Source organism: Saccopteryx leptura, chromosome 1, assembly GCF_036850995.1.
Source record: "Saccopteryx leptura isolate mSacLep1 chromosome 1, mSacLep1_pri_phased_curated, whole genome shotgun sequence".
NCBI classification, from domain to species: Eukaryota; Metazoa; Chordata; class Mammalia; order Chiroptera; family Emballonuridae; genus Saccopteryx; species Saccopteryx leptura.
This window is the reverse complement of record NC_089503.1, coordinates 138,182,747-138,202,602: the sequence shown is the minus strand read 5'-3', so window position 1 is coordinate 138,202,602 and position 19,856 is coordinate 138,182,747. Positions and strand designations below refer to the sequence as shown.

At 38.1% G+C, this 19,856-nt stretch overlaps 1 pseudogene; it reads left to right on the top strand.

The window, feature by feature from the left end:
* Positions 1 to 19,101: 19,101 nt before the first annotated feature.
* LOC136389026 (small nuclear ribonucleoprotein G pseudogene) lies at positions 19,102 to 19,537 on the top strand (annotated as a pseudogene).
* The last annotated feature ends 319 nt before the right edge of the window (positions 19,538 to 19,856 follow it).

Genomic DNA, 19,856 nt, shown 5'->3' with positions numbered 1-19,856 from the left:
GGGCGTCGACCTGGAATGCTGAGGTCGCAGGTTCAAAACCCTGGGCTTGCCTGGTCAAGGCACATATGGGAGTTGATGCTTCCTGCTCCTCTCCCTTCTCTCTCCTCTCCTCTCCTCTCCTCTCCTCTCCTCTCCTCTCCTCTCCTCTCCTCTCCTCTCCTCTCCTCTCCTCTCCTCTCCTCTCCTTTCCTCTCCTCTCCAAAAAGTAAATAAAGTCTTATAAAGGAAATTCTTTAAGAAAAAATAATATTATATAGTCAGTAAAGAGTACATAATTATTATAAAGGAATATTGTTTTTATTCCAAATATAATAAGAACAAAAATGAATTTAATTCCTTTTACTTCTTTGCCTTCTACACTTAGGTCTAATGATCTGTGAATATTTAATTTATAAATAATGAAATAGCATGGTTCATGCTAGAGTTATATAAAGTAAGAACATGGACAACTTAGAGACTTAGGTTGGAATTTGGAGTGATGAACTATGTAAAGGGACTATTTGTCATTAGCATAAGCAGAGTCACTCAAATGTCAAATGCAAAATGTCAAGGATAAAATAAAGTGTCCATCATACAGGGTTAGTCCTAGCTGTGTCCAAACCAGACAATGCAAACATACTTTGATTAAAAAGAAAATTCTTCTCAACATTCTGAATACTCATCTCCAGATAAAACACAACAAGTACATTTCCAAGAATGCATGTGAAAACACTCTTATTCTCAAATGTACATCAATTGCAACCAAAACTTTCACTTTGAATGTACTGATGTCATATAGATAAGCTTTTTTTTTCTTTCATACATATATATATATATTTTTTTTTCTCAGTTTAGGAAAAACCCACAGTTGCAAACTTTTGATTTAGAGAGAGAAGGACAAAGGGAAAATAGAGGAAATGAAAAGAAGAAAACTTAGCAATTAGGGTGTGTAGTAGGAAGACAAGTAGGGGAGTGGGCATGAGAAGGGCGTTTGGAAGGTGATTTAAAGGTTCAGAAACTCATGCCTATTAACACAGCAGTCACAGGAGCCCAAGGAAGAATGAAGGAGACAAACCCCGTGTGGATCAGAACTGGCTATTGCTTCTATCAGTAGTTTATTAGCCAGAGCACGGCATAAAGCCAGCTGATTGGGGTGGAAAAATAGACCCTGCTTTCAAATGGGACAAATGGAAAGATATATTGTAAAGGGCCTGCTTACAGAAAGGAGTGGAGAACTGGGGTTATTTTTGTCATTAATTTACCAGATTGACTAACCAAAGAAACAAAATGTCAAACTGTATGATAAATGAAAATCAATTTCCTTATTTGTAGATTACAAAATAAATATAAATAAAATTTCAAATATTTTGTTACTTGTCTCCTGAATCCCGTTTTATATTCCTTCTTTAATAACAAGTATTTACTTTGGTTAATTCCAATTTTACAAAGAAAAGAAACCTGATGGGAACACAACACAATCAATAGTTCAAAAGGCTATGGCAAAGTTCACCTGAAGCCTCTATACTCTATACTCCCTTTTATTGTTTTTTGAGGTTTTTTTTTTTTTTTTTGTATTTTTCTGAAGTGAGAAGCCCAGAGGCAGATAGACTCTCACAAGCAGCTGACTGGGATCCACCCGGCATGCCCACCAGGGGGCAATGCTCTGCCCATCTGGGGCATTGCTGTGTTGCAACTGGAGCCATTCTAGCGCCTGAGGCAGAGGCCATGGAGCCATCCTCAGTGCCCGGGCCAACTTTGCTCCAATGGAGCCTTGGCTGCGGGAGGGGAAGAGAGAGAGAGAGAGAAAGGAGAGGGGGAAGGTTGGAGAAGCAGATGGATGCTTCTCCTGTGTGCCCTGGCTGGGAATCAAACCCAGGATTTCCACAAGCCAGGCCGATGCTGTACCACTGAGCCAACTGGCCAGGGCCTCTATACTTTTATTGATCAATGTCATCTTATTAAGTGTAATTTCCAAATTTTAAAAAATATAAAAACAAGAAAGAAAAGGAACCTGAAAGAATCGCTGCCTTTCAAGTAAATAAAAAGGTTTTTCCCCAAAATAAGGCTAAGAAAATAACTTTTACATAATTACTTTAACCGTGTTTACATTTAATACAATAGATTGACTTGCCACAATAAAAAATAAAGACAGTGTTATTACAATTTTTTTGACCTTCCCTATTTTGTACCATAATAAGCACAGTTGTTTAATACTTTTCATATTTCAGTGAGTTCTACACCTGCCACGAGGTCTTTAAATCTGATGCCTCAATTCCTGACTTCTATTTAGATTCATTTCTTAATTTGGCTGAATTTTATCAGCACATGGTTTTTTTGTTTTTTTTTTTATCCCTAGGAAGCATATATGGAGGCTTTATTCTTGAGTTCTTTCTGAGTTAGAAATGTATGTCTGTTGCCCTAGTATCAAAATTGAATCTAGACGAGGCATAATATTCTTGGGTCCCAGTTTTTCTCAGAATTCTATTGCTATTGATTTATTGTCATCTGGCTTTGAATATACTTGCGAGAAAGCTGAGGAAAACCTGATTTAGTTGCTGTAGGTTGCTTTTGGCAGAGATCATTATCTTTCTCTTTATTGTTTTATATCGATGAAGATAATTACTGTGATGAAATTTCAAACCACTTCTGTGATCTTGAAAAGTAGTTTGCCGCACTTTGTATTCTGCATGACTTACTGGCTGTGCAGTCACACACTCCGTTCTAAGAACTCAGGCAAAAAGTACCAGATTACAAGTAGGGTGAAGATTTGACCTAGTCTTCACATCAAATTTAAAAGCAAGATAAAGTATTTCTAGCCAACACCTATTTATAGAATTTGGCATAACTTTCTCTTCTCCTGTATTCCAAACACATACTTATAATCTGCGAATAGATAACTGGGCAATTTTTAGCTCATTTTTTGGTCAATGCCTGTGTTTTGAATCTGAATTACTTTTACTGACCCTTCAAATTTATTGATGATACCTAAATACGCAGTGCATATATTTTATTTAACATGCTCCATTTACTTGCCAAAACTGATTCAAAGATTGCTGTTATAAATTATCTCTCCATGAAAGCACACAGTATACAACATTGCCTGCTCAAATATATGCCCACTAATTTCTATTCAAATATGATTTCTATCTGAAATTTATTAAAATCAATTTGACTGCACTAAAATGAATATATTTGATAATAGGGTGCACTTGATTTAGAAGGAAATCTATCATAATGCAATAAAAATTAAAAAGATATATAAAATATATTTTAAAAAGTAGTTTTAATTAAGTAAGAGGGGAAAAAAAGTAAGAGTCATACATGACCGAAATCCATCATTTTGCGTATTAGAAATTTCTGTGGGGGCATCTGTGGATACAGAGATGCAAGGATTCTAAAGTACTCACCTGGTGGATCAGCAACAGACAGAACCTGGGGCCCAAGAATGGTCAGATGCCAGATTAGAGATACCTACATAAATGTAAGACCACAGAAGAGTGATACATTAGAAGAAAAGTGCTAAAGAGGAATATTTGCCTGTCTCAGGTTTGTCTATGGCTACAGAGAAGGGTAGTGGAAATAAGGCCTCACCTCAGAATTACTCTCACCTTAAACATACATTCATATGGATTTGGAGTTATAATTTAAACCCAAGTTCAAAATTTAAATGTCCTGGGTTATTAATACCCTTGGTAGTAAGGCAAAATATTTAAGTAATTTTAGATCCAACATACAACTCAAAGAATTGCTGTGGACAACACTGATAAAATCATGAGTGTATATTTTTTTAAAAATACACAAAAGAAATGAGAAAACAAGCCATCATGAGCAAGGATATGGAGAAGCCACAAACAATTGCCTTTGGTATGAAAAGGCTACAGAAAATTGAAATGGTTATATACAGAACAGTTTTTTGAAAGGCAAGTTAAAAGTTGGCTATTCAAGAAATGGTGTGGTGGTGAACACACAGTGCAATATACAGATGGCGTGTTATAGAATTGTCATCTGAAACCTGTATGATTTTATTAACCAATGTCACCCCAATAAATTCAATAAAATAGAAAGAAATGGTGCTAGGACAACTAGCCCTCTGATAATCCCATATTTCTGCCTCTAAGCAATTTTTAAACCATGGCTTATGGAATGGACTAAAACCACCCAGTGATCTCTCAGTGAGAAGATGAAACAGATGCCAATGTGGTCCAAACCTAAGAAGCAGAGAATAAAGAGGAAGGAGGTACACAGGGAGATTCTTCCATAAATTGTGGACTCCTTGAGTCTTTGGTCAAATGTGAAGCTATATATACAGTGAAACAAGCCAAGTAAAGAACAATTTCCAGAGAAAAAAAAAATTCTGGGAAACTTTAAGCCAAACAACTTTTAGCCAGGAATTTACAAAAGGTTGAGAACCATCCAAGACAACACAGGCTGGAAGGAAGAGACCTTGTTGATTACATGGAGCTTTAAGTAGAAATCCTCAAAATCAGCACCTTAATTTCAAATCTTAAATTATTTCCACATAAGGAGTACAATATGCATGATCTTAAGAAGGCTTCAGGACAGGCCTTGATAGAATGAAATTGCTATTCTAGGACTGTAATTTCCCTCCAGTGAAAAGGCTAATAGTCTCTAAATGAATACATCAATGCTCTAGGAATCAGTAACATAAACTTCACAATTTCTGGGATCTAATAAAACTTACGTGACATTCAAAAAAAGGAATATGTGATGTATTTTCCATAAGGAATGAAGTAAACAATAAATGAGACCTAAGGAATTACATGCATGATTAAATTAGACAAGGACATTATATGGCTATTGTAAGAAATAAACTACTAATACATGTAATAACATGAATGAATTTCTAAGGTATTAAGCTAAGTAAAAGAAGCTAGACAAGTAAGACTATACACTAGTTTATATCCTGTATGTAAATGCCAGACAATGCAAAACTATAGGGACAGAAAACACATGAGAGGTAGCCAAGGGCTGGTGTTGGAGATAAGGTATTTGATACAAAGGGGGGGGGGCATTTTTGACGTGACTGAAATGTTTTTGGTAGTAGTGATTACAAGACTATGTATATTTGTTAAAATGTACTGATTGGAACATGTTAACCAAATAATATTAATTTTATATAAATTATATCTCAAAATCTGATATTTTTAATAAACCATTAATTTGTCGTTAATGAGGACTATAAACATTTGAACCAAAATGTTATATTTTCTAATCAAATTTTACCTTTATTTTTGAAATAGTATGTAGAGTTTGCAAGAAAAACCAATGCTTTCATTAACAAGTGGCATTCAAGAATCATCAAAACACCTACAACATATGTTCAAGTATAAACAGTTTTAAAATAAAAATAGCTTTTTGTTAAAATGTATTTCTAAGAAACTCTTATGAACAGTAATTTGTTCATTCAGTAAATATTTATTAAGCAATTACTGTGTTCTCTTCTGGTGCCCAGGATATGTCCATGAATAAAACATTGGGGGGCAGAAATGGGAATAACAAAGAATGAATAAATACATTATTTGGTTTTTAGAAGGTGACCGATTCTATGAGAAAAAGGAAAGAACTGATTAGGGACCATCGGGAATGCTGGGCAGGAGTAGGGGTTAGAGGTGGGGTAGGGGATAGCACAGGCTGCGATGTTAGAGTGCTTAGATTAGACATCCTTGAAAGGGTGACAGTAAAAAAAAAAAAAAAAATCAAAGGAGTGAGCCATTTGAATATTTGGAGGAAGAAGATTACAGGCAAAGCAGAGTTAGTGCAAGTAGCCTAAGGAGGAATGTTTTGAGATCTCCCTTGTTCTGATCATTTGCTTTTCTCCCAATCCTGCAGGATCAAATCTTTGGTCCTTACTTCTTCGCCCTCTTTATATAGTGACTTTGCCTGGTCCTTCCTGGCCCATGTTCATTATTACACCTTTTTTCCTCTTCTTCTTTTCCAAGTGAGAGGAGGAGAGATAGAGAAACAGATTCTCACATGCACCCTGACCGGGATCCACCCAGCAACCTCTGTCTGGGGCTGATGTTCTCTGCCCATCTGGGGCCATGACTGCAATTGAGCTATTTTTTGCACCTGAGACAGAGGTTCCATGGAGTCATCCTCAGTGCCCTGGCTGATGAGCTTGAATCAATTGAGTCATGGCTGCGGGAGAAGAAGAAAGAAAGAGAGAGAAGGGGGAGAGAAAGTGGTGGAGATGCAGATGGCGGCTTTTCCTGTGTGCCCTCACTGGGAATTGAACCAGGGACATCCATATGCTACCACTGAGCCAACAGGCCAGGGTTTTACATCCTTCTTGGCAGTACTTTTTCTCAGCACTATAGGGCATCCTACATAGATGCACCCAATCACTTCCTAAGCAATCTCCCTGATAGTTTGGTGTTACCACATCATTTCTTCGTGGATTTCCCTTACACTTTCAGTACTCCTTATTGCTTGCTGGATCAAGTTCAGGTTTCTGAGCATTTAAGGATTTCCCAGTTCCACTATCTACCTTTTCATCCTCATGCTCACACTCCCACTCCCTCCCTCCAAGCCAATATCGGACCACTAACTTTCAGGCATCTTCCCACTGTTTACTTTTCTCATGTTTTCTTCTCTCCCCAAAGTGTCCAATCAGCTCTTACTCCTCTAGCTGAAATCTAAACTGCTCTTACAGGATACACCCACATACCACCTCACTTCTAAAATAGTTTCTCATTTTCCCAGTTGATGTGATATAGCACTTCTCTGAACTGCCAAAGCACTTTGCACCACTCTAACATCATGGATCATGCTCTGCTTTGCCTTATGGTTGCTCCTAATAGTACAATATTCTTACAGTAGACTGAAAGCTCCTAAATTTAGGCACATTCTCTCCCAATTTTATAGCATTCACAATCGGCACCACAATTGTACAATCATAATGGTGGAATGTGGACAAGGCCTGTGGGGGGGGGGGGTGGTGAGGACGACGGAGACGCAAAGACCCAACTCCAGAGACCAGGTTCAGTGACACAGATCTGCTTTATTCAGGAAGTAAGCTAGCTTATATACATAGGTTCAGCCTATAGGGTGTTACAGCTTGTCCTTTACAGCCAATGGCTGAAAAGATCAGGGAGCTGACTGGTTGGAGCTGAGCCACCTCCCCACAGTGGGCGAGCTCCCTCCAGGGTGTGCCTAGGAGGGTTTCAGGTGCTGGAGTGTTCTCACAGCATTGCTCAGCCACAGCTGCTAGGCATAGCTCTGCACTCCACCCACAGTAGAACAAACACAAGACTAAATTTTCTAGTGAAAGGCAGAGAATGTAATTGATTGAGATTATACATATTACATTGATCAAGTTTCAGAAACCTGTACCCCAGAAATAGGTATAAATGACTCTAAACTTTTCTCCATAAAGACTTTTTTAGCAATCGTAGAAGTGCAAACTGACTACTAACTTATTTGCATGCTAATATCATAATAAAACCAAAATAGTGATGCTAATAACTGACCATCATTGAAAGACTATTATGTGCTTGGCCCTGTGTTTAATACTTTAATTTACTTTATGTGCTCCTCATAAATCCCCGTGAAGTAGGTGTTATAATTGTTCTCCTTATTTTTAGTTGAAGAAACAGAGGATATGTTTGCTTAAGTAATTTACTGAAGATTACATTTACACAGTACCACAAACTTTTCTCTATGTATGAATTAATCTATAAATTTCCAAGCCTTCAATAATTTATGCTGCTCTTTTGTGAGCAATCCTAACCTAAGAATTTCATGTTTATTAATTGAATAAAGTAGGATGGCTTTGTTTGAAAAATCAAAGTTTTAAAATACCAATCTGGATTAATAAATATAGAAGGGCTCCCCCCACACACACAAAATCATCAGTTTTACATGCCACTAAAAGTAACCAATAATGAGAAAGAAATCCTTCACAAATTTTACTGCTGAGTTGAGTGTCCCACTGCAAGGTGGAGCAAAGGTGTTTGCTCCATCTAGTAAAACAGCTGCAGGTCAGTCCTGGCTGTCAGCACAGACTGACTTTTCCCTGATCCCTAGTTTTCTCATGGAACTAGGAAGAGGTTTTCTATTGAAATGACATGGATATAAACTACAATTACAAAAGGCTGGCTCTGCTCTATGAGTAATATTGGACTTCACAATCCAAGAACACACTCGGGCTCTTCAGAGTCATTATCCAGAAAGAAGTGGTTGGGATTACTAAGGCTTTTAGAGGGCTTTCCCTGATGAGAAGAACAACTATGGAAGTTTAAATCCCTGGGTTTAGAACTGGCACATACTATTGAGCAGGATTTTATCCTTTATAAATTACAAGAAAAGTAAGCAAACTAAGCTCTAACTTATGCAACAGAAGGCTGAATAAAATGGAGAATATAATATTATAAAGAGAAAAGCGTGTGCAAAGTAATGGGGTTTATAACTGGTGATAAGGGGGATTATTTTCATAACTGGAATATAAAAATGGGTATTATTTTTATGAAAAAGATATAAAGCACAAAATAGGATGATGTGGCAAAACTAAACTTATATGGCAAAACTAACTTAGTTACTACTTTGTAAGGAAAAAAGTTTGAAGCGAAATAAATACCCTGTCATTGATCTTTCAGATGAGGAAATTTAAAGCGTTTATATTCATTGTTATTTTGAGTCACAGGCTGTACAGTTAAGAACCAATTAGGTGCCTGACCAATGATGGTGCAATGGATAGAGCATCAACCTGGGACGCCAAAGTCCCAGGTTTGAAACCAGAGGTCGCTGGCTTGAGTGTGGGCTCATCCGGCTTGATTGCAGGATCATCTACATGATTCCATGGTCACTGTCTTGAAGCCCAAAGTTTCTGGATTGGCTTGAGCCCCCTGGTCAAGGCCTGTATAAGAAACAATCAATAAACAACTAAGGTGATACAATTATAAGTTGCTATTTCTCATCTCTCTCTACCTTCTCTCTCTCCCTTCCTGTCTGTCTCTCTGCCCTCCCCTTTCTCTCTCTCTCTCTCTCTAAAAATAAATAAATAAACAAAAAAACACAATTTGGTTAGAAATTCCAGAGTCAGGAAGAATTTTTGGCATCTATTGAAGTAGCATATGTGATGTTTTATAATCATTAAGCACTCAATAGATGCTTACTGCATAAATACTTTTTGCTGTATGCAGTTTGTGTTTTTAGTCTAAGCCAATATTCATACCCTTGGTTTTACACAGAAAATTTTATATGTGGCATTCAGTTTCTCAAATGGTATTTCTAGATGAATGCATAAAATAGGCCTTTCACCCTAAGTATCTATCACCAGACTTATCAGCGTACCTTGTTGCAAATATCCTTGTGCCAGGTTCCAATTTAGCATAGATAAAAATGTAGGACTTCAGCTCTGTAACCCACTTAGCAAATACTGCACATACCATAGTCTAGATGATCTAGCACATTATGCAAAGTAATAGAACTTGCATAAAATCTCTAGCCTCTGAGATAATAAGATTTCCATCCCTCTGTCTATATCTGTTTGCAAAAGAGAGATGTGCATTGATCTGTCTGTCTGAATTTTTCTCTCAGCCCACTATTGATTTCTATTTACCCAATGGACAAGACTTAGTTTTTAAATAATAACTATTTATCAGGGGAGCTTTGAAGCCATTTGATGACATTCTTTGCCTGTAGCCTGTCACAGTCTTCTAAGTCTATCAAGAGTTGGATGAGTGTGGAAGTGTTTCGAAAGAACAAGCCCCTTATTTCTTCTTGCTATTCTAATATTCCAACCAATTTCAAGCCATCTGTTCTTATTCTTTTAAACAAACAGGTATCTTCTCTTACTTACCTCACTTACTATGTGTAACAAACTGAGCTAATACTCAAAAAGTGGGATCATAATGATAACCATTCACTCACCTTGAGGCCTAAGGAAACCTACATGTCACCTCCATGCTCTGGTTTCTTCACCTGTACAATGCATGTGATAGCACCTATTCTTCTGAAACTGGCCATCATTTTTATCTTCCTCCTCCCCACAGGGAGACTCTCAGGATAGGTGAGAAAGGTGGATTCTATGCCCTAGCATGCAGTCATTCCAGTGATTCTCTTAATAACAAAAAGGACTCCTTCTATAGCCTCTTCTATTGTCACACTTGTGTACTCCCTCCCTTCACCCAACATCTGCTAATAACAAAAATAGGAAGTATACTGACTTTACAGTCAGCAGAGTTTTATATTCTGGGATACTGGGCAGAAAATCAGCTCCTCAGAAGCTGATCAGTTCTTTCTTCTTTGCAAGTTAACATTAAGTTGCCACTCTCACACAGAAGCAATAGTAAATTCAGCCTACCTCTGTTCCTTGTACTGAATAATAGTATTACCTACCCAAATATCATTTCTTTTACGTATTACCCTCCAGCCACCTTTGCCTAAATCCAGCTTGGTCACCACATTTTGCCATTTCTCTCTTTGCAGTGATTCTTAAGTCTGTCTCATTGCATACCTTGTTTAGGCATTTATTTCCTCTGAAATTATTACAATAGTTAGGGGTAGAATAGTTAAGATAGAAGGAATCACTCCTGCAAACTATCTTTTATAACACCAAAATGATCATGTAAATTCTTCCTTACAAGCCTTTGAGAGCTTCTCATTACTTACAAGACAAAGTCCAAAGTCATCAGAATGTCAAACAGAACCCTTCAACATCTGGCAAGTCTCTGAGCTACACTCTCATGGTGATATCATTTATCTGGAAGATGGAGTCAGAAAGCACCAGTAAGGAGGTATGAAAATGAGAAAGTCAATCATCTATGATAATAAGTGATTACAGTTGAGGTTCAGATGTGCACAATTCCTTCAGAGACTCAGATGACCATGTAGAACACAGCTGAATATCATTTCATCCAAAGGGCATGGGCACTGAGGTATTTGTCCTTTAAATTCCATCTGTCCTATTTTGAAGGCAGCTCCCGAGGGCTTTAACTCCCTGACACTTCCAGCTGTGGTCAGAGAAGGCCCTCAGGCAGAGCTTCAATGCTGGCCATAAAAAGCCACCAGTATGAAAGTAAATAAAATAAACTGAGGGGACTTAACCAGGACACTAAGAGTTTCTGTTTCACTCACAAATCTACAGATATGCCACGTTCCTCCCCACCTTTGCCATGCTTTTCTGTCTCAGTTCATTTTCAATACTGTTACCGCTATTGGCAGTGCCCTTACCCCTCTCCTTCTTCTGGTAAAAAGCCCACCTCACTTGTCACTTCGTGTGTACCAGGTTTGGTGGGCAATGTCTTCTGGGCTGCATAAGATCCTGTGCAGACTGGCAGCTACATTACTGAAAATATGTGTTTACTTCCATCCGTTCCCTGCTCCATGTGAATCACTCAGATTTCAGTTAGGAACAAGTTCTTTGCTTGGATTGCATGATCTCAAACAGAAAACTTCAGACTATGGATCCAGAGCATAGAGAATACTCAGTTCAATCTTTTATCTCACAAATGAGAAGCATCTCAGTTGGGCTGCTATAACAGAATACCACAGGCTGTGTGGCTTAAATAACCACCATATTTTTCTCACAGCTCTGGATCCTAGGAAGTTCATGATCCAGGTCTGGCCAATTTGGTTCCTGGTGAGAACTCTTCCTGGTTATCAGAAAAGCATCTTCTCATTATGTCCCCATATGATGGAGACAGAGAGCATTTCTTTCATGTCTATCCTTATACAAGGCTTTCTCATTTTTTGCCATATGAATAGGCTGAGCATTTTTCAAATCTTTAACTTCTCGTTCCTTTTTGCTTAATAATTCCACCTTCAAGTTACTTCTCTCTTCTCCCATTTTACTAAAGCATAAGTCTTTAGAAAAGCTAAAAGGGTAAATTATTTCCTTTGATATGGAAATGATAAGAGAATTGGAATGGCTATACAGGAATGATAAGAAAATGATTGAAATGGCTATGTAATTTGGACAGCGGGAAGCTTCTGAATTGGTAGACACAATTTGCTTTCTTTTTTACATTTTTCAAATCTTCACTGATTTTTTTTTAACTTAAAGAAGTGGCATTTATACATACTTAATGATTGGGAACATTTATTTTTGAAATGAGAACTTTTAAGCTCAATTTTATGTTGTCTATTTTTTAGAAAAAAAACGTAGCTCATGTCAGTGATTATTTTTCTCTCTGCCTTAAAAATAAAAATAGGCTTTTTTATGCTTTTGAGGCTATTTTTGATTTAGAAATCATTGTTTGAAGGGTGAAAAAAAGCTGATAGAATCACAAAGCACGAGTAGAGAATATTAAATTGCTAATGAGTGAAGGATGGTGGCAAATGTGATGCCACAGACAAAAATCTTCTGCAAGCTTTTTGGTAATATTATGTTTTAGGGGCACTTAATTTATTTGCTACAAAGTAAATAATATACAGCAAAAACTCCACTATTTCACAGAGATAGGGCTTATGTCTCAAGACACTTTTACTTAGGGTATTTGTAGAAATACAATTATTTTGCTTTGTAAATTTAAAATTTCACTGGAGGAGAGAAGTAGCTGGTCCAATCCAAACGTATTCATCTTATACATAATAACAAAGATCAATGACGGTAGAAAACGCCAAGAACAAAAATTTCAATGTTTTTGTAATTCCTCTTCAAGATTCAATGTGTCCCAATCACAGGACACTTAGCTGCAATTCAGCCACTGCTAGGTGTTGTTTTGTTACTTTCAGGCCAGGGTAACTTGGTGTGCCAACTAGTATCCTTAGGTCCTGCATAAGTTTTAATGAACTACCCAAAGGAGAGATGATAATAATAATAATAAAGCATGTTATGAGCCATTTCCCAGGTGGTATACAGAAGCTACAGCGAAGTGTCAATAATCCAAAGGTCAGAGGCTTCTGGGAGTCTCTTTGTTCAGGAAGGAACACACTCTGCTGGTTGAATTTCTGGTATCTTACACTTGGTTTTCTCTAAAAATTCAAGGACTCAGCAATTTCTGAATTCAAGTTAATATGTTAGTTTCAGACCTCAGACACAAAGAAGAAACCTACTAGCCACAAAAAAAAAAAAAAAAAAAGATCAGTGGTAATCCAGATATTGTTTCATCCTTAATTAGGAAATAGAAAATGTATCTTATTCTCTTACTATTGGATTCTCATTACCATTTGTGATATTGTTTGAAAAATATGAATGCAATTATTCCCCGACTTGTATCCACACCTCTTGCAATGCAATTTTGCAGATACTCTGGAGATGTTCATTTTCCTACCCCTCACACTTAGGTGGCTTTGTGATGGGCCTTAGTTAATTGAACGTGGCACAACTGATATATTGCAGTCCTGACCCTTTGTCTTAAAACTATAAGTGCTCTTCTAAGCCCTCTTGAAACTGTAGCTGCTATTTGAAAAACCCAGGCTAGTATCCTGGATGATGAGCAATGTGAGCATCTATCACATGGGTCACCCTGGGTGAGCCAACAGCAACCCATCAGAAACATGAGTGAGGCCAGGCTAGACCAACAAGCCATCTTGCCAGCAAAAGACAAATACACAAGCAAGCCCAGCCAAAACCAGCTGATTGGAGCCCAGGTCAACAGGTCCATCCAGCGAACTTTCACTTGTAAACAAAAATTAAGTGGTTATACTCTTAATTTTTTTTTTTTTTTTTTTTTTTTTTTAGTGAGAGGAGGGGAGGCGGAGACAGACTCTCACATGTGCCCCAACCTGGAAAACCCACTAGGGCGTAATGCTCTGCCTATCTGGGGTGTTGTTCCATTGCTTAACAACAAAGTTCTTCTTAGCACCTGAGGCAGATGGCACCATGACGCCATCTTCACCACCTGGGACCAACTCACTCCAATTGAGCCATGGCTGCAGGAGGAGAGAGGAGAGAGAAAGACAGAGAAAGAGAAAGAGACAGAAGGGAGGGGTGGAGAAGCTGATGGTCGCTTCTTCTGTGTGCCCTGACCAGGAATTGAACCCGGGATATTCACACACCCAGGCGGATGCTCTACCACTAAGCCAACCATCTAAGGCCAATGGTTATACCCTTAAAGCCACTAAGTTTGAGGCTGCTCTGGTATACTGTAAAAGAAAACTCATGTGCCATTTGAAAACTATTCATTTTATTAGATAATGTTTGTAATCTAATTAGATCTAAGTGAATAAAATTAAGAAAAAGTTTCCAATAGACATGTATTAGAATTATTCACTCTAACATAGTTTTAAGATATTTTGCCACTTAGCATGTAAAAGTGTTATAAAAGGGCAGAACCTGTTCTGGATGTGTATGTGATTGGGGTGGGGGAGAAGCTAACGCCTAAGGATAGGCGACCTTGTGTCTGTAGGGCCCTCCTTCCATTTCTAGAGAAATGGTGGAGCCAGGAAATGGAAAGGTGGAATTCCAAAGCTTCTATCTCTTCTCTGTGCTGCTAAAAGTTGAGACCCCCAAGTAAAATGTTCTCTTTATAACCGTGTTTTGCAAGACCATGGAAACCAGGTACAATTAGCACAAGGAAAAATGAATAGGGCTTTGGGGTTTGTCAAATATTCTGATGAGGTTCAAGACATGCTACCTCAAAATAGGACATCTTGGCTGAATATTTTAAGCAGAAGGGGTTTGAGAAAGTGGCAGAAACATGCAAGTGACTCTGACCCTCTCTGAAGAACCAGGTCATTGAATCGCCCTGTGCAGAGTGCCGTCCCTGGACCCTGCGGAAAGGAGCAGCCTCGCCTCTGAAGACAGAGTGGTGCTGAGAAGAATCCTAACAGGCCGTGCTAAATTCCCCCGTTGACCCCACTTACCTCCCCTACTCTTGGCCCTCTTATATTTCTCCATGATTATACTCATCATCCAACCTAGCATGAAAATACTCAAGTTTTCAAGGTACCATCTCTTCAAGACTTTGTTTCCTTAAGAAGTTTCCCCTGCCACACAAAATGATATTAAACAAACATGCCTGCTTTTCTCCTGTGAATCTTTTTGTCAGTTTAATTTTCAGGCCCATACAAGATTCAAGGAAGAGTATTTTTCTCTACAGCTCTTTTAAAAACATAAAAAAGTTATTGTACTTAATGTTCACTTACCAGTATTAGTCTAAGAGAACAGTGGATGTTGAAGATGATGTTGTTTACAATTAATGGAGAAATATAAACCTAGGGCCCAGAGGAGAAAAATTTGGAGAAGACCCCCAAACTCAAGTTACTCAATTTACTGGAGCGACCCCAGGATCCCTGCCTTCTAAGAGAGGAAGCGTGGTCCAAATGTTGTATTATTCTCAGTTCACATGGAAAATAAAGTTGCCAGCAATTAAAAGACAACTTATTTTTATTTTTAAGAGAAAGAGAGGGATAGACAGACAGACGGGAAGGGAGAGAGATGAGAAGCATCAACTCATTGTGTGGCACTTTAGTTGTTCATTGATTGCTTTCTCATATGTGCCTTGTCCTGGGGGCTCCAACCAAGCCAGCAATCTTGGGCTCAAGCTAGTAGTCATGGGGTCATGTCTATAATCCCACACTCAAGCTGGAGACCCCACGCTCAAGCTGTGAGCCTGTGCTCAAGCTGGCAACCTTGGGGTGTTCAACCTGGGTCCACCACCTCAGGCTGATGTTCTATCCAATGTACCACCACGTGGTCAGGCAAAAACATCTTTTTAAAAGTTCCTACATCGGCCCTGGCCGGTTGGCTCAGCGGTAGAGCGTCGGCCTAGCGTGCGGAGGACCCGGGTTCGATTCCCGGCCAGGGCACACAGGAGAAGCGCCCATTTGCTTCTCCACCCCTCCGCCGCACTTTCCTCTCTGTCTCTCTCTTCCCCTCCCGCAGCCAAGGCTCCATTGGAGCAAGGATGGCCCGGGCGCTGGGGATGGCTCTGTGGCCTCTGCCTCAGGCGCTAGAGTGGCTCTGGTCGCAACATGGCGACGCCCAGGATGGGCAGAGCATCGCCCCCTGGTGGGCAGAGTGTCGCCCCTGGTGGGCGTGCCGGGTGGATCCCGGTCGGGCGCATGCGGGAGTCTGTCTGACTGTCTCTCCCTGTTTCCAGCTTCAGAAAAATGAAAGAAAAAAAAAAAAAAGTTCCTACATCATAAATTTCAGATACTACAGTTTCAGAACAATCTCATTTTCTACAAAACAAGTTTTCTAAGAAAATAGATCTTCATAGTTTATAATAATAGTTTTGTCAACTTAATTCCTTGAGTCTGATCTAAAACCCATATTAAAAAATGGGAAAACATGGCTATGATTTTATCTTCAATCTACTTTGCATTGAAAAATAATATAGACAACTAGTATCTTGTTATATAATTCCTCCAAAACTTTCCAATCATTCTTATTTTTTCTATAAGAGTAACAGAAGACACTGGTGCTGGAATTTGTTATTAACATTTTATCATGTAAAAAAGCAGGCTCAAAGATTAAAAAAATGTTTTTTATTGACTTGAGAGAGAGGAAGGATGAGAGAAAGAGAAGAAACATTAATTTGTTATTCCACTTATTTATGCACTCATTGGTTGATTCTAGTATGTGCCCCGGCCGGGAATGGAACCTGTAACCTTGGTATATCGGCATGTCGCTCTAAACAACTGAGCTACCAGCCAGGGTCTCAAAGATTTTTTTTTTTAATTTGTTCGTTCAACCTACATGTGTCATGAAACTTCTCAAATATGTGCCTTATGTTTTGTATAATCCTTTATAAAACTTCCATATTCAATTAATTTTTAAATTGTATAGTAAATTATACATTGATATAAAAATAAAATTGAGAAAATAATAGCTAAGAGCCTTTGACATTGTATTAATATCATCCTTGTAAGTTTGTGCTTAGCTTATTTCATCATTTTTAAGAAAAATAAAGATTCATATTTTCTTAACATGACATTGACAAATATAAACAGAATAGGTTCAGTTTCTTTGGATAATGGGCATTTTAATAAATATCTCTGCTATCTTGTAATAGTAACTACATTAATAAAATAAGTGTATTTCCTTAATAATTGAAATTAGATTGTGTTGTTAAAGTATCACACTACTTGCTAAGATTACAGATGATGGAGGTCAGGGAAAGTGACAGAAATGAACTCCTGACAGATAAAATACTTAAGTTCTAACACTTTTTTTTTTAAGATTTCCAAGGAATCAGTAGAGAGATGTTTATTGAGCATCTTTTATATTTAAGGAGCTATTCTAGTAATCCAGGGGCAATAACATATAGCTCCTCAAGAAACTCAAAATCTTAGATCACAGATAACAGCCAGATGAGACAGAATGTTAAAAGTTGGCAAGAGACAGGAAATAAAGAAATTATCCAGCCAGTAAAAGGGCTTTTTTTTTTTTTAACCAAGTGAGAAGAAGGGAGGCAGAGACAGACTCTTGCATGCACCCCAACTGGGATCTACCCGGCAATGCTTTGTCCATCTGGGGCTGCTGCTCTGTTGCTCAGCAACCAACCTATTATATTTTAGCACCTGAGGCAAGGCCACCAAACCTTCCTCAGTGCCCAGGACCAACTTGCTCAAACTGTTTGAGTCATAGCTGTGGGAGGAGAATAGAGAGAGGTAGGGGTAGAGAAGCAGATGGTCTCTTCTCCTGTGTGCCTTGACCAGGAATCCAATCCAGGACATCCACACACCTGGTGGGCTCTCTGCTGCTGAGCCAACCAGCCAGTAAAGTGTTTATTGCTGCATAACCTAATTCCTTTTCTGAGCTTCCTTTAAGTCCATTGTGCCTCAGCTACCTCATGAATGCTTTTGTAAATAGTTGACTCTCAAACACACTAAGCTCTGAAACTTGTTTACTACTTATATCTGAAAAGAGGATGTATCCAATGAAAATTATATTCTATGAATTCATTTCAAAATAAACCACAAAATCCTGGTGAAGAGGGTGGAAATTGCAGAGTAGTAGAAAGATACTGATAAATAAGTCTGGGGTGCCTTATCTCTGCTGCCCTCCTTCCATTTCTAGAGACTAGTGGAGCAGGGAAGAAAGAATGGAATGTCAAACCTCTGGCTATTCTCTATACTACTACAAGTTGGGACCAGAAGTAAATAACTTTTTGTATAGCCATTCTCTGCAAGACTATGAAAACCATTTGTGATTAGCACAGGAAAAAAGGAAAAAGAAAAAAAAAAAGAAGTGTGGCAAAATCCTTTCTCCAGAAGCAACATCAATGGACAAAATTATCACAACTATTTCAAAACTCTGGAAATCAACCAAAGCCTTTGAACAAATAGAGAAGCAATTAAGAAAAACTACTAGAGCTTTAGCCAAAACAGTGCAGCCTTGGTTGGGGCAAGCAATGGAATGACAGGATAGCCAGATATTTAACAGTGAGGTCTAATGGATGGAATAGATGTGGGGAGCCTGACAAGCACCCACACATCCCAGGAGGTTTGGAAAGTAGAGCAATAACAAGTCAATAACCTAAGATTCCACCTTAAGAAACTACAAAAAAAAAAAAAAAAAGTAAACATAGAAAAGAAGCAATGAGATTAGTGACCAAAGAGATTAAATAGAAGAAAACAGTAAAGAAAAATCAATAAAACCAATTTTCTTTGAAGACATAAATAAAATTAACACATTTTAGATACAGGGGAAAAAAAGAAGATAAATTAGCAATATCAGAAATAAATTTAGACACTTAAATTGCACTGCCGACAAACACTCTCCCAAGATGGGTTATACACCTAAATGCAAGAGCTAAAACTATAAAATGATTAGAAGAAAACACAGGAAAAATTTTAAGAATTTGTATTAGGCAAAGAGCTCTTAGATAATGGCACTAAAGCATGACCCATAAAAGACTACTAATAAATTAATTTCATCAAAATTGAAATACATCATTAATACATGGAATAAAAAATACATCAAGGACTAGGAGAATATACTTGCAAATCACATATCTGATCAAGAAATTGTAACCAGAATATATAAAGAACTTTTATAACTAAGTTTGTAATTAAAACAAACAACCCAATTTAAAAATGGGAGATGTGACTGGCATTTCACCAAAGAAAATATAATGGCAAATAAGCACCATGTACAGATAGTCAACAGTATTGTTTATTACGGAATTGCAAATTAAAGCACACCTAGATACCACTTCACACCCACTTGAATGACTATAATCAAAAAGATTATGGTCATACGCAAAAACCACCAGCCATGCCGCGGGAGCCGTAAGCACGAGTTCCGTTTGAGGTTATTTTTGAGCTCACTGATTAGGCACCATGAGCAAAGCTCACCCTCCCGAGTTAAAAAAATTTATGGACAAGATGTTATCATTGAAATTAAATGGTGACAGAAATGTCCAAGGAATACTGCGGGGGTTTGATCCCTTTATGAATCTTGTGATAGATGAATGTGTGGAGATGGCAACTAGTGGGCAACAGAACAATATTGGGATGGTGGTGATACAAGGAAATAGTATCATCATGTTAGAAGCCCTGGAACGAGTATAAGGAATAGCTGTTTACCAGAGAAATTAACTGCTTCTGCGTGTCCCCTCTCCACAGCACCTGTTTACTACCACACTATAAAAAGCAAGTCATGTACATTTTTCGTATTGAACTTTTGTTAAATAAACTTCTGTATCAGTCAAAAAAAAAAAAAGATTATAACAGGTATTAGTGAGGCTGAGGAGAAACCAGGAACCTCATACTTTATTGGTGGTAATGTTACAAACACTTTAGAAAACAGTTTGGCAGTATGGCAGACAGACTCTAAAATGGTCCCAAATAATTACCACCTCCTCGTAGCCATGCCTTTTGTAATCACCTCCCTTTGAGTCTACATATGATATGTGACTCACTTCCAACCAACAGAGTATGGCAAAGTAAAGTTACTTGCATGACTATATTTGATAAGATTATAACTTCTATTTTCTACTATCCAGATATAAACTCATTGTGAC